Source organism: Xyrauchen texanus, chromosome 27 (assembly GCF_025860055.1).
Source record: "Xyrauchen texanus isolate HMW12.3.18 chromosome 27, RBS_HiC_50CHRs, whole genome shotgun sequence".
Lineage (NCBI taxonomy): Eukaryota > Metazoa > Chordata > Actinopteri > Cypriniformes > Catostomidae > Xyrauchen > Xyrauchen texanus.
Window position 1 is genome coordinate 22,780,534 of NC_068302.1, and position 13,102 is coordinate 22,793,635.

A 13,102-nucleotide genomic window follows, 5' to 3' on the forward strand; every position below is an offset into this window, starting at 1 on the left:
CGTAGAGGGACGGATGAAGTCTGATGCTAGTGCCTTCTCTATGTAATCCTCCATTGCCTGTGTTTCAGGGAGTGATAGAAGATAAGCCTTGCCTCTAGGGGGAGATGAACCTGGTAGCAAGTCTATGGCACAATCCCAAGGTCTGTGGGGTGGCAGTTGGGTGGCTTTGTCTTTGCTAAATACCTCTATGAATTCAGAATATTCCTTGGGGATGTGAGGGTGGATGTTAGACTGGGGGCTCTCCACTCTTGTGGTCAGGCATGGTACTATTAATTTAGTGGTCAGACAATGCTTTTGACAGAATGGTGACCAATGCAGCAATTCCCCTATTCTCCAGGAGATCAATGGATCATGGAGTGATAGCCATGGGTATCCTAGTATAATGGGGTGGTGAGGAGAGGTGATGACATAGAGGGTTATGGTCTTGATGTGGTAAAGTCCTAATTGAATCCTAATAGGGATAGTTTAATGGGTTATCGTAACTGTGCCTATGGGTGCATTATCTACTGCAGTGATTTGGAATACATGGTATTCAAAAACTTCCTTAATTTGTTGTGAGAAATATGTGTAAGAACTGTGAATTTGTTCATCACTATCCCAAACAGCTGAAGCCCACTCCAATGCTTTTCCAGTAAGCAAAGTCATCATTAAAGCACATTTAGCTGTATCTTGATTAAAGGAGTCAGGTTGGTGAGTGAAATAAACTGAACATTGCCTCAGTGCCAGTCTTACCGTGTTAGGGCGTGGGGAAGGCATCGACTGGATATATTGTGTCAAATGTTTGTTTGCGGCTCGGAGATTCACAAGTTGTTCTTGAAATACCTGAAGTACATCACTTTGATAAGCGATCGTGACTCTGAGCTGTGTAACCTCCGCTGGATCACACAAATTAGATATAAGAGGATGTTTTTCTTCATAGAATTCATTTGATTGTATCTACAGCTGAGATTGGGTCCTGTTGTGTGTCCCCGTTCTTCTATAGTGGGGGTTACTCCAAACCCCCTAGAAGATCGAAATGAGACCCAAGAAGGCCTAAATATAGTACCCTCCACAAGTAATTGGACAGTGAGATACTTTTCATAATTTTGGCTCTGTACACCACCACAATTGATTTGAAATTAATCAATGAATGATTGAAGTGCAGACTGTCAGATTTAATTTAAAGTTATTAATATCCAAATTTAGTGAACTGTTTAGGAATTACAGCATGTTTTATCAAGCCATGTGGCTGTGCTGATGACTCAATTTGCTTCACACATAGGCTACTGTGCGCGGAGCAATCCGCAATGCGGACAACCAAAGTGTACTATGGCCTTAACACTGCCTCTGCCATGTTTCACAGGTGCTGTGGTATGCTTCAGTCATGAACCATTCCTTCCCTTCTTCATAGTCTTGTCTTCCCATGATTCTGGTACAGGTTCATTTTAGTTTAATCTGGAAGGGTTGTTGGCAGGTTTTTTGTTGTTGTTAAAACACATAAATTACTCAGTAACAACATGTATGCTGTTTTTACTTTTATTGTAAGTCTTTGGGTTATTTATTTATTTAGGGTCGAAATTATATTTTGTGGTTATCAACATTATGCCACACATGCTGTTGATTGTGCTTAACTTGTATTAATATCTGCCTTTCACTGTCAGGACCTGCTTAGATACAGAACTGAAAATAGTGGAGCGGTATGGCAAGCCGTTTTAGCTTTTATTCATTCACAGGATATGAATTGTTGATATCAGCAAACCCATTTAAACTAGCTAAAATTCTAATTTTTGATATCAAGAATGTAATTTTCACTTGTGGAAATGCCAAATGTTGATATCAATAATTACATTTCCACTAGTAAAAATGGGAATTCTTGATATGATTAAATCACATTCTAGATATTAAAAGTAAAAAGAATAATAAACATAATTCTTGATATCTTTAATTGAATTTCCACTAGTAAAAATGTTAATTCTTGATATAAAAAAATGGCACCATCATTTGCAGAAATCACATTCTTGATACCCAAATTTTTTATATCTATAATTACATTTTTACTAGTAAAGATTCACACCGATATGCCATTCACTTCTATTCAAAACTCAATTATTGATATCCAAAATTTGTTTCTTACTAGTTAAAAGTCCAATTTCACATATCAACAATTATTTTCTTACTAGTAAGAAGTACATTCTTTATATCAAGAATTAGCATATTAATTAGTGAAAACTGAATTGTTGATATATGTAATTACCTTTGCATAGTTTTGGCACCCTTTTAACTTTTATAGACATGTAGGATATGAATGTTTGATATCAAAATTTTTGTTTTCACTAGTTAAAATGCTAATTCTTGATATCAACAATGACGTCATCACATGTGGAAACACATTCTTGATATCAAAAAATTTATTTCAACTTGTAAAAACCATCAATCTTGATATCTGTAACTGAATTCTTACGTGTTAAAAAGAAATTGTAACATGTTAAAATTTTATTTTTACTAGTGAACATGGTCATTTTAGATATCATAAATTCCTTTTTGGATATGTGCATAGTAATGAGGAGTGCTTACGAGTTCCTTACGCACCTTATGAATATTCAAAAATGAAAGGTATGGAACAATACGCTAGGGTAAAAGAGAATTGCTAATTCTGGTCGTTTACCAAACTGGATTGTCCCCAAACTGGATTACGCAACCTTAAAGCCCAGGCCCCTGGGTAGTCAAGGGCCCCTGGTTGGTAATCCCTGATCTTGAGAGAGCCCACCTTGTCATGATGGAGCCTGTTGCTTCGGAGAGAGTTATTTGTAGTGTTGGACATCGTTTTATCAAATGCTGTCAAAGAATGAGTGTAATATCTCTTAGAATGAGGGCTGAAATGGCTGATATGCCCATACGCCAGCACCTCAATTTATAGGCTACCTGCACGCGTCCGCGCTCAAAATGACTATGCGAGTTTAAACTTCCAAATGTCAACAATTGGTACATTGGAAGAATTGTGTGCCAAGGTCGGACCTTTCGTTGGCCAGTCACATCAAGCTATCGCACACCCATAAAAACCAATGAGCCCAATGCCATCGCACTTTATGTGCACAAATGGTCAAAACACATCATCATTATTCGAATAAACTGTTTCCGTCACCTTGATGTGCATTTTAACTAATGTGAAACTCTAGAAAATCCACCTCCTGCTAGCGCATTCAATTTAATGAGAATTATGATGCTATGTTTATTTGCATATCAAGCGTTTCCATTCAGGATTTCTTATGCACGTTTTCAAAATGCGCATCAAACAGTTGGATGGAAACATAGTCAATTTACATAAGGACCCCCTTGAAAACGAGATGGTACACCTAGGTGTTGTTCCTAATAAAATAATTTCCAACATAACACAATAGCCTACATTAAATTTCATAACACAATAATTGAATGATCTTAAGCTAATATTGTTAAAGGTTTCTAACTGTAATTTGATGGAATTTTGTTATGAAATTAAAATGCGTATAAGTTTTTTGAGTGTATGGTGAAAGTTCTACCTATCAATCGGCTTTGAAGTTAAATAAATGTGCAATCGGATCATTTGAAAAGTGCATAGGCCTACATACATTACTTTTTCAGTGAACCTGATAGCAACATTTAGCATATAAGAAGAACCCCCATCTGAAGCTTAGTTAATGGATTCCATAAAAATAACTGATAATTAATGTTAAATTAATGTATTTCATAAATGTTAATTAAATGCAAGTCTCATTTTGGATGAAAGGGTGCGCCCAATATTATAATTTCTTTACGCTGTCTTCTTGCACTTTATTACCATACAATAACACACAGAAGTACAATATTAGCATTCTAGTACATTCATTTATGTTATTATGCGCTATTGTAACACCCATTCCTCTACGATTTTGGCGTCTAGCAGGAAAGAAGATTTTTTCTTAGGGACAGCAGCAGGTGGGAGGCGTTTAGCGCAGAGTGATTCTTTTGTTACTGGTTTCATGTCAAAAAGCATGAAAGAGCAATGTCAATTTTAAACGCTCATTTAAAACAATCAAACTATAGCTAAGACTAATTATTCGGACAAACGGCTGTAACTCCGTCTGCACAACAACCCTTATTTATGAATAATGAGCAGCATATTGCAGCATTCATGAAGGTTTTAGTTTATTTCTGTTGGCCTACTCCCATAATTCAATTCGGCATTACATTTATTACAGTTTTTTCTCAATCGCTTTGGCTAATGATTTGAAACAGCCTTAAAATTCTCTAAATAAGTGCAATTGACACAATTGTTTTATGGGACATCACAACTCTATTGCATGTCTGCAAAATGTAGTAACTCACCCAAAATATTTAAGTCATGCTTCAAAAACTAGTTATTTTGTCAGTAAACTGGCCAATGCTACCTAAATGAAAAGTGTCTTTGTCATGTGAGCCGTACTAGTCAAAATGTTTAGATGTTTTTTCACCATGGCAGTCAACCCTGGAAATGTTTGTTATATAGGCTACAAATGATTTTTTTTTTTTTTTTACTTTTTTGTTACTTACTGTACTATACAAGAATGTCAGTTTTGTCTTGCTGAATGCTGTTGTGTATCACATTGAGCTTTTTAGATACTGATTCCACTGATTTCAACAGTAAGTGAAAGTTTACTGGGAAAAGTAAATACTTTAGTATGCAGAAAAAGGATGTGCAAATTTGTATGTATGCAGTACATTTATTTTTGTAGCGTAAATGTGTAAATGTAAACAGAAAATGAATTTGCATGTCCATTTTTACAAATTTCTTACATGTAAAGTCATATATAGTGAACAGAAAATTGCCACAAAATGACAATTTGGTAATGGTAATTTTTGAAATCAATAATTGCATTTTGAATAAGAGTGAATGAGATATTGGTGTGAAACTTTACTAGTGAAAATTAAATTATTGATATAAAAAATTATGATTTTTACTAGTTGAAATTCCATTTTTGATATCAAGAATGTAATTTCTGTGAGTGATGTCATTTTTTATATTAAGAATTCACGTTTTTACTAGTGGAAATATAATTACTGATATCAACAATTGCCATTTCCACTAGTGAAAATTGCATTCTTTAAAACAAGCATGAGTTTTTTAACTAGTAAAATTGAATTGTTGATATCAATAATTCATATCCTGCGAATGAGTAAACGCTAAATGGCTTTCTATAGGAGAGGAAGCTCTTCACAGCATCTTAAACACAACATGAAACCTCACATACACACCTGTCTGATCTGTGAGTTGCACTTCGATCTGTGAAATTTCAGCATTACCGCTGCCCTCCTTATCACATCTTGGCATACTGAAGCCAAAAAATGCAGCAGTAAAGCATGAACTTAAGACAGTTTTAAATTGTCAACTTTAGCACATGATTCTGTCCATCTCACACTTTGCACATACTGAACATACATACATACATACGACTACTCTGCAGAATAAAGTGTAATAATAAGACATAGAAGTGTGGCACTGAGGCATGTTTTTACAACATCATTGTTTGAGTTATTTATACGAGAAGCAGATCCAAGACCAGAACTTCTCTCTCCATCTTTCTTTCTCTTATGTCTTTCTCCTTTCCTTCTTCCCTTGTTAGACACAGATTTGGCTGAGTTACAGAAGCGCTAAAGTGGTGTGTCCAGGGCTGGACTGTGCGCACACACGCACACACTCACACACACACACACACACACACACTCACACACACAGTCTGTTTTATAAAATATGCTAATTATATAAGGTATCTACCAGATATGTTCATGAGTTTTTCATCTGAAGTCAGAGTAAAGTCTAGAGTCTTTAACACTGGAGTCCAAGTCTTGAGTCTTTTGTCATGAGTCAGAGTCGAGTCACTAAATGTTTAATCTTTATATATATATATATCTATCTATATATATCTATCTATATATATATATATATATATATATATATATATATATATATATACTGGAAGCCAAAAGTTTGGAATAATGTACAGATTTTGCTGTTTCGGAAGGAAATTGAGGAAATTCAACTGATCACAAAGTATAGTCAGGACATTGTTGATGTAAAAAACAGCACCATCACTATTTGAAAAAAGTAATTTTTTATCAAATCTAGACAGGCCCCATGTCCAGCAGCCATCACTCCAACACCTTATCCTTGAGTAATCATGCTAAATTGCTAATTTGGTTCTAGAAAATCACTTGCCATTATATCAAACAATGCTGAAAGGTATTTGGTTTGTTAAATGAAGCTTTACATTGTCTTTGTGTTTGTTTTTAAGTTGCCACAGTATGCAATAGACTGGCATGTCTTAAGGTCAAAAATGGCAAAAAGAACCTTTCTAAAGAAACTCATCAGTCAATCATTGTTTTGAAGAATGAAGGCTATACAATACTTGAAATTGCCAAAAACAAAAATTAAGATTTCATACAAAGGTGAACACTACAGTCTTCAAAGACAAAGGACAACTGCCTCTAACAAGGACAGAAAGAGATGTGGTAGGCCAGATGTAAAAGTAAACAAGAGGATAAGTACAGCAGAGTCTGTAGTTTGAGAAATACATGCCTCACAACCTCAGCTGTCTACCTGCTCAACACCAGTTTCATGTACAACAGTAAAGAGAAGACACAGCGGTGCTGTCCAAAAAGGGCAGAGTCAGACTCAAGACAGAGTCCATAACAGACCGAATCTGAGTCGAGTCCAAAGGAATCTGATCATGAACCTGAATTTAAATTGTAAACAAACTAAACATCAATATTTTGAGCTTATTTTAAACTTCACAACTAAGAAAAAGGGTTTGTCAATATAACAGAAACACGTCTGTTGCATTTCATATATACATTTTATGATTAGTATCTTGATGAACAGACTTCAAAGTGGTTTCAGAATGAAAGCATATGCTTTAGGTTTATGAAGACAAAACTGTCCTTTATTGTGTTCTGTTGTCATTTCAATTATTTGTTGCTTTTTCTCCTCAAACATAGACTAAAGAAAGTGAAAGCTGCATTAGTCATTACAAGCAAGGTTATTATTATTTCTAATTTTAATTTTGTTTTATTTGTACTTAATTTTCAATTTGTCAATTTAATTTAGTTTTATTTATAATGATCCCTATCTAAAGAAATAATAGTGTATAATAGTTTTTTTCTGAATCTTTTTTCTACCTGCTGACTGATTTGGGAAAATACATACTGTACAAATGAGTCAACACAGTAGTAGTAATTAGTCTCACGATTTTACTGCAAATGATACATCCAATAACACTGGAAAAGCCCAATGATAATATTGGGGCCATGTCGTCACAGACATGATTTTCTAGTTAAATTTTGGGAAACCGCACAATACAGGGCAGTTCTGCATGCTGCTCGTGTACCTAAATTCCTGATGTGTCTGTGCGAAGGCTGTGTTTGAGGTCGCATTTGTCGGCCACATACATCATCAAGGCTGTGTCCTGTCAGAAAAGGGAGTAGGACACTCTGAATGCAGCCTTCAAATGCGACCTGCTTACAAAAGAATTTGTACTGCAGCTTTCAAAGGACGCATCCTTTGACACAGCCTGTGGTAGTCTTGTACTGTGTGAACTTAAAATAAAACATGTATATTTTAAATCCAAAAATTATTATATTTGGGGGGGGTTTATCGCTTTTTAAGCCATTATTCAGAAAAGTATTGCATTCAGTGCCTTTACTATTTTAAATTACCAAAGAGGACAATTTGTGACCTCAAAACCCTTGAACCCTCACCACCAAAATGGTTTGCCCCCCCCCCCCTCAATGTTCAATACCTGAGTTTGAGTGAATGATGAGAGAATTTTCATTGGCTGACACTTATTGCTCTCTCTCAGGATATTCATCTGGGCACCACCCAGTTTCTGACAAACTCAGTAGCCCTATGTGACAAACCAGAATAGGTTAACTAAAAACCCCATTCTGATCCAGACCATTTATTTTCAATGCAGATCTGGGACCAGCTGCCTTTCTGCGAACTATACCAACTGATCTTAGATCAGACCAAAGGTTCACACTCTATCAAGGCCTAAGGAAATGAAAAAGGGAAGGAGATGAAGACTTGGTAAGATGTCTCCTGAAAAGCTATACTTTGAAGTGTAATGGAGAGCATTAGATACTTTCGGGTGTAATAAACTTGAGCCAAATGTATCGACAACAGCAAATTCCATCTGAAAGGCTTTTAACAATGTCTGCCAAGCGTCTTTCTCTCTGTCCATCTCTTTCCCTGTCCTTCTTTCTGCTCTCTCTCTCTCTCATCTCTCTCTCTCTCTTAGTGTTTCTCTCTATATCATCTTCTACTATCAAGTATTCTGCTTCCCTCCTTCCTCTCTCTCTCTCTTTACCCCTCCCCATTTGTATCACTCACTCATTCTCTTTTCCTTCATCTATCTCTCTCTTCTTATCTTTCTAAACATTCACTCCCAAGCATTATTAATCACGTAAGAAGTATAACATGTACTGTATATATATAATTATTTATGACTTCTATACTGCATCAGCTATGAGCTCTACTCAGACCAAAGGAGACAATCGTGTTCCTTCTTCATCTACTGATATAGGTTCATTTAGCTGAAATATTACTCGATTCAACATCAATCACTTCAGAAATAATTGAATTGAATACCGACACAGAAGCCCGTGCACCTTGGTGCAACAGCTGCCGATGGAATCAATAAAGCAGTGATGCGCCTCTTTAAAAGCGGCACGTCAGCTGTCATAGAGGCCACTGAGTGGCGCTGATTCACTGTGCTTTGGGTTACTCTGGCATCCCTGGAGAGCACGCTCGGATCGAGTCAGCGCAGCAGAGCGCTCCAGACGTTTGCCTTCAGCACCGGCAGTACCTGCGCAGAGCACGCGCCGTTTCGGTGTCCATCCTTCCACCGCTTGAAAAAAAGCCGAATAGGATAAGATGTGGGGTGGTGGCTTAGTTACAACCCTCTGTATGATTTTAAACTAGAAGCGCAAGCGCTGATGTGAAGTTTCATGCCGCTCTCCGTTGAGTTGAGATGAAGATCTGAGAGACGCAGCAAGAGAGGAACTTTGCGTCGCCTTGCACCCGGACGCCCTCCGGGTACATCGAGCGCTTTTAGAGGATTGGAATTGTCTTATCTGCATTTGAGGTTTACCAACTCTCTCTCTGCAGGGGTAGAAAATAGGGGGGTTATATTTGGTTCGGATTGTTGAATCCTCTTCGGTTCTTGGAAGGAATAACTAATATAATGGAATGGCAATGAGACCCCTCTCTGCTCGGCTATAACCTGGACCACCGCACCAACAGGTATGCCGCTTTTACCATTTGTAAGAGTCTACACTAACTGTGCATGCACATTTTCTTAAATTAACTTTTTCACATCATAGAATCCCCACAAAGAAGGATAAGATGTTTTTTTTTAGGTTCATAATGTGTCAGCATGTCTAATAAAAAACTTTAGATTACAAAAATGTATGAGTAAAGCAGCGGGAATAAAATTAAAGCTATTAATCAGTGAGTCATATTCTGAATATACATATAATGAAAAATAATATAAAGTAGGCTAAATGGCAGTGTATATCTGTGCGCGTGAGTGTACGGTGCATTTCGTTTTCTTTTCCGCATTCACGGTATATGATGTAAAAGTCAGGCTCCCTCCGGTAAATCAGCTTAGCCTGGGCTGAAGGTCTCCGGTCCCGGTTCACGTTGCATGGTGCCTGGCACGCGCAAGATACATTCAATATGCGCCGTCACGCGTCCACATAGTCATCAGCACAAATCCCACGTGCTCAAGTATATTGCGCGTGCTTCACGAATACTAGTAACTTGACAATTTTCGCTGTATTTTTTATGTTCTGGTTGTATATTGCACGAAAATGAGATAATGTTTATTTTTTTTTATAAATTCTCTGCATCCCTTAAGGAGAGAGATGAATGGCAGGAAAAATGCAATACTGCAGAATATGGCCATATAGTTTTCTATATGGAACTTTAATTTCCTCAGTAATTGCATTGCCTTGGCTGATGTGGTTGAGTGATATCACTCATTTCAGGCCACAGTATGCGTTTATTCTCCTAACAGAACTGGTTATGTGTTCCCTACGAGTGAGGATGTTGTCGGGAGCGCAAGGTTTAGGAACACACAGATGCTGTACTGAGACTGGCTGCTGAAATAATCCTTTCTGAATCACTGCTGAATGTAGTAGTTTATTTGATTTTGCTCTGTTGTGGACTGGTCTTGTATCTGAGCAAGTGGTTGAACCACAGCAGTGCATGTGGCACAGGCCTCACTTTACTGACTCTCATTTCAGTCACTGGGTGCTTCTTAAAGTTGTTGCTGTTGAAAATGTAAATGGTTGAACGTGCAATATCAATAAAACCGGTACTCATACAGTCTTTTGTAGCATGAGTTATGTTTATTTTATATGCATACATCCAAGTCATCACTAAAGTACAACAATGAAAAGTGTACAGCTATTATATGTACAGTCAATACATCAAATGTGATCTTCCTCCAATGCGTGGTGCCATTGTTTACATTAGTAGCGGTTGTCATTCGACAAACAAACAGCTACTCAAACTGTCTTTTCAAGCACATGATATGTTTATTTTATGTAACAAACAGCCTAATTGTCACCAAAGTACCACGATAACAGTTCACAGCTTGTATATTCACAGCAATAATATCTAAACGCGATCTTCCCATGCACGCAGCCACATGTGCTTATTATTAGGTTAGATATGCAGTTTTCATTCACACAAACAGCTACTCAAACATTCTTTACCTGCATATATGTTTGGTTTCTGGAAAAGACAGCCAAACTATCACAAAAGCACCACGATAACAGTTTAAAACTTGTATGCTACTTGTATGTTGGTGCAGCTATCATTATGAGGACTTTCCATAGACATAATGATTTTTATACTGTACAAACTATAGATTCTATCCCCTAAACCTAACACAACCCCTAAACCTAACCCTCACAATTTTTTTTGCATTTTTACATTTTCACATTTTCAATAATACATGGTTTATTATGTTTTTTAGCGTGTTGAATAATGGGTCACAAGAAATGGTCCCATAAACCACATTTATGGCATAATACCCTTGTTTTAACCAGTTTGTAACCTAAAAGAAAGTCCTCATAAACCACTTAAACCTGCCCACACACACACACACACAGACAGGGCCGTAGCAAGGTATTCTGGCCTCCCTGACTGAATATTGCTCTGGGCTCCTTCCTATAAAAAAATACAGTTTAGAATTTGTTGTGGGGCCCTTCTGGACCTGTGAGGCCCTAGAATCGCTACCACATTTCACCCCACTAGCTACAGCCCTGCACACACACACACACACACACACACACACACACACACACACACACACACACACACACACACACACACACACACACGTGTTGGGTTTTCAAAGTCAAACAGTGCATATATGCAAACCAGACTGCAGAAATTATTTGTTCATTTGTTTTTTTACAGCTATAAAAACTAAGTAAATAAAACAAATACAATACAGTAGACAATCCATGCATTCACATTTTTACTAATATTATATACAGTTTTTTTTTATTTATGACAAGAAATCAAAAATGTAAATAAAAAAAATAATAATAATCATCTACATTCTGCCCCCCTCTACTGGCTGTGCAGTGGCATGTGCAAAAATAACTCACTCCAGGGGGCACTGCAGAGGAATTTAAACCCTATTCATGAAAAGGTTAATGTTTAAATGATGATTTGTTTGTGATGCTAATGGCTTTGTTTAAGCTGCTAGTCGGTGCTTATCGACTAGCAGCTTAACCAAATTTTTAAGCTCATTACCAACATCCTACACAAAAACTCCATGTGTATGCATGTTTAAAATGATGTTTGGCTGCATGAGTGTGTGTGTTTTCACAGCCTATTAACTGTGACAAATAACTGTGTTACTTGTTGGGATGGCTGATGTCTGGGTCAGACGTGGAATCTCGGGTTTCTGCAGCTGGTTTGGGTTTCACTTAAAATGATTCAATTGTAGTCAGCTGACCAGACCCTGTTCATTCAGTGTCTCTAATTTATGTAGTGTGCAGTGAATAATTCATCAAAGCATTCACAAAGGACCACTGTGTAATTATGTTTGTCATTGTTTGTACAGTATGGGAGTAATTCCCATAGCTCATACTGCTGCCGTTTCTCTAGTCAAACAAGCTTAAAGATTGTCAGTGTTGGGTGTAATGCATTACTGTAATTAAATTATTTTTCCTTGAAAAAAGTAAAGTAAGGGATTTCTCTTCATTTTTTAGTAATTTAATTACTGTTGTTTTGATGTAATTGCATCAAATACTGTATAGACTATAGAACAATTCTATATAAAATTATAGTGAATTTAAAAACAAAATTTAACTTTTGATGTTCAAGTTTTTGTTTATAATTTAACGCTGACCCTTAAATTCTTTGGCCAGTTAATGAATAATTAATTAGATTTTATATGATTTATTTGAAAGAATTAAAAGTTGTTTCAAGTCTGTCCTTGTATTGTTCATCTGGTCGAGGCTGATATGGGTTTTAAAATGTAAATAGTAATAAATAATGCAATTACTTTTCAGAGTAATTAGTACAGTAATCTAATTACACTGTAAAATATATAATTAGTAATTAGTAATCAATTACTTTTTTTAGAGTAGCTTACCCAACACAGACGATTGTTTGTGGATATGTGGATGCTAAGGGCAGCTATACAATATGAAAACTGCTAAATACACAAAAATATAAATAGGAGGTAATAAGAGATGCTCCAATCTAGTGCACAAAACTACTTATGCACATCCCAAGCTCAGTGATGAGCTTCAGTGTAACTGGAGTGCTTCAAAAGTGCATAGGCTAAATGAAAGATTATTGTAGGTGCACATGGCATCCAACAGTTTTTTCTTCTGCATCAGTTTATTAAAGCAATCTGTTGTTAACATAAAGAATCGGCTTCAGACTCAAAAATACTGTCCACAACACCTTACAAATAAACCTCTGGACAATGCATAATAACCTCAAAGTCCGATCATGACTAAAATTGACACTTATTGTTGAATGTGGTGAATTTGTAGAGAAGCAATGCTTTAAAGGTGTCACGATTCCCTTGTTGTCTGCCCTGGG

The 13,102-nt window shown here is 36.6% G+C and overlaps 1 protein-coding gene across 1 annotated transcript in view; it reads left to right on the forward strand.

Annotated features, from left to right (window-relative positions):
• The first annotated feature begins 8,749 nt into the window (after positions 1-8,749).
• Positions 8,750-13,102, forward strand: part of LOC127621285 (chemokine-like protein TAFA-2) — a 126,465-nt gene continuing 122,112 nt past the window's right edge. The window contains exon 1 of the mRNA XM_052094811.1: positions 8,750-9,268. The gene's annotated coding sequence lies outside the window, so the exon portion shown is untranslated. The remainder of the gene's footprint in view (positions 9,269-13,102) is intronic.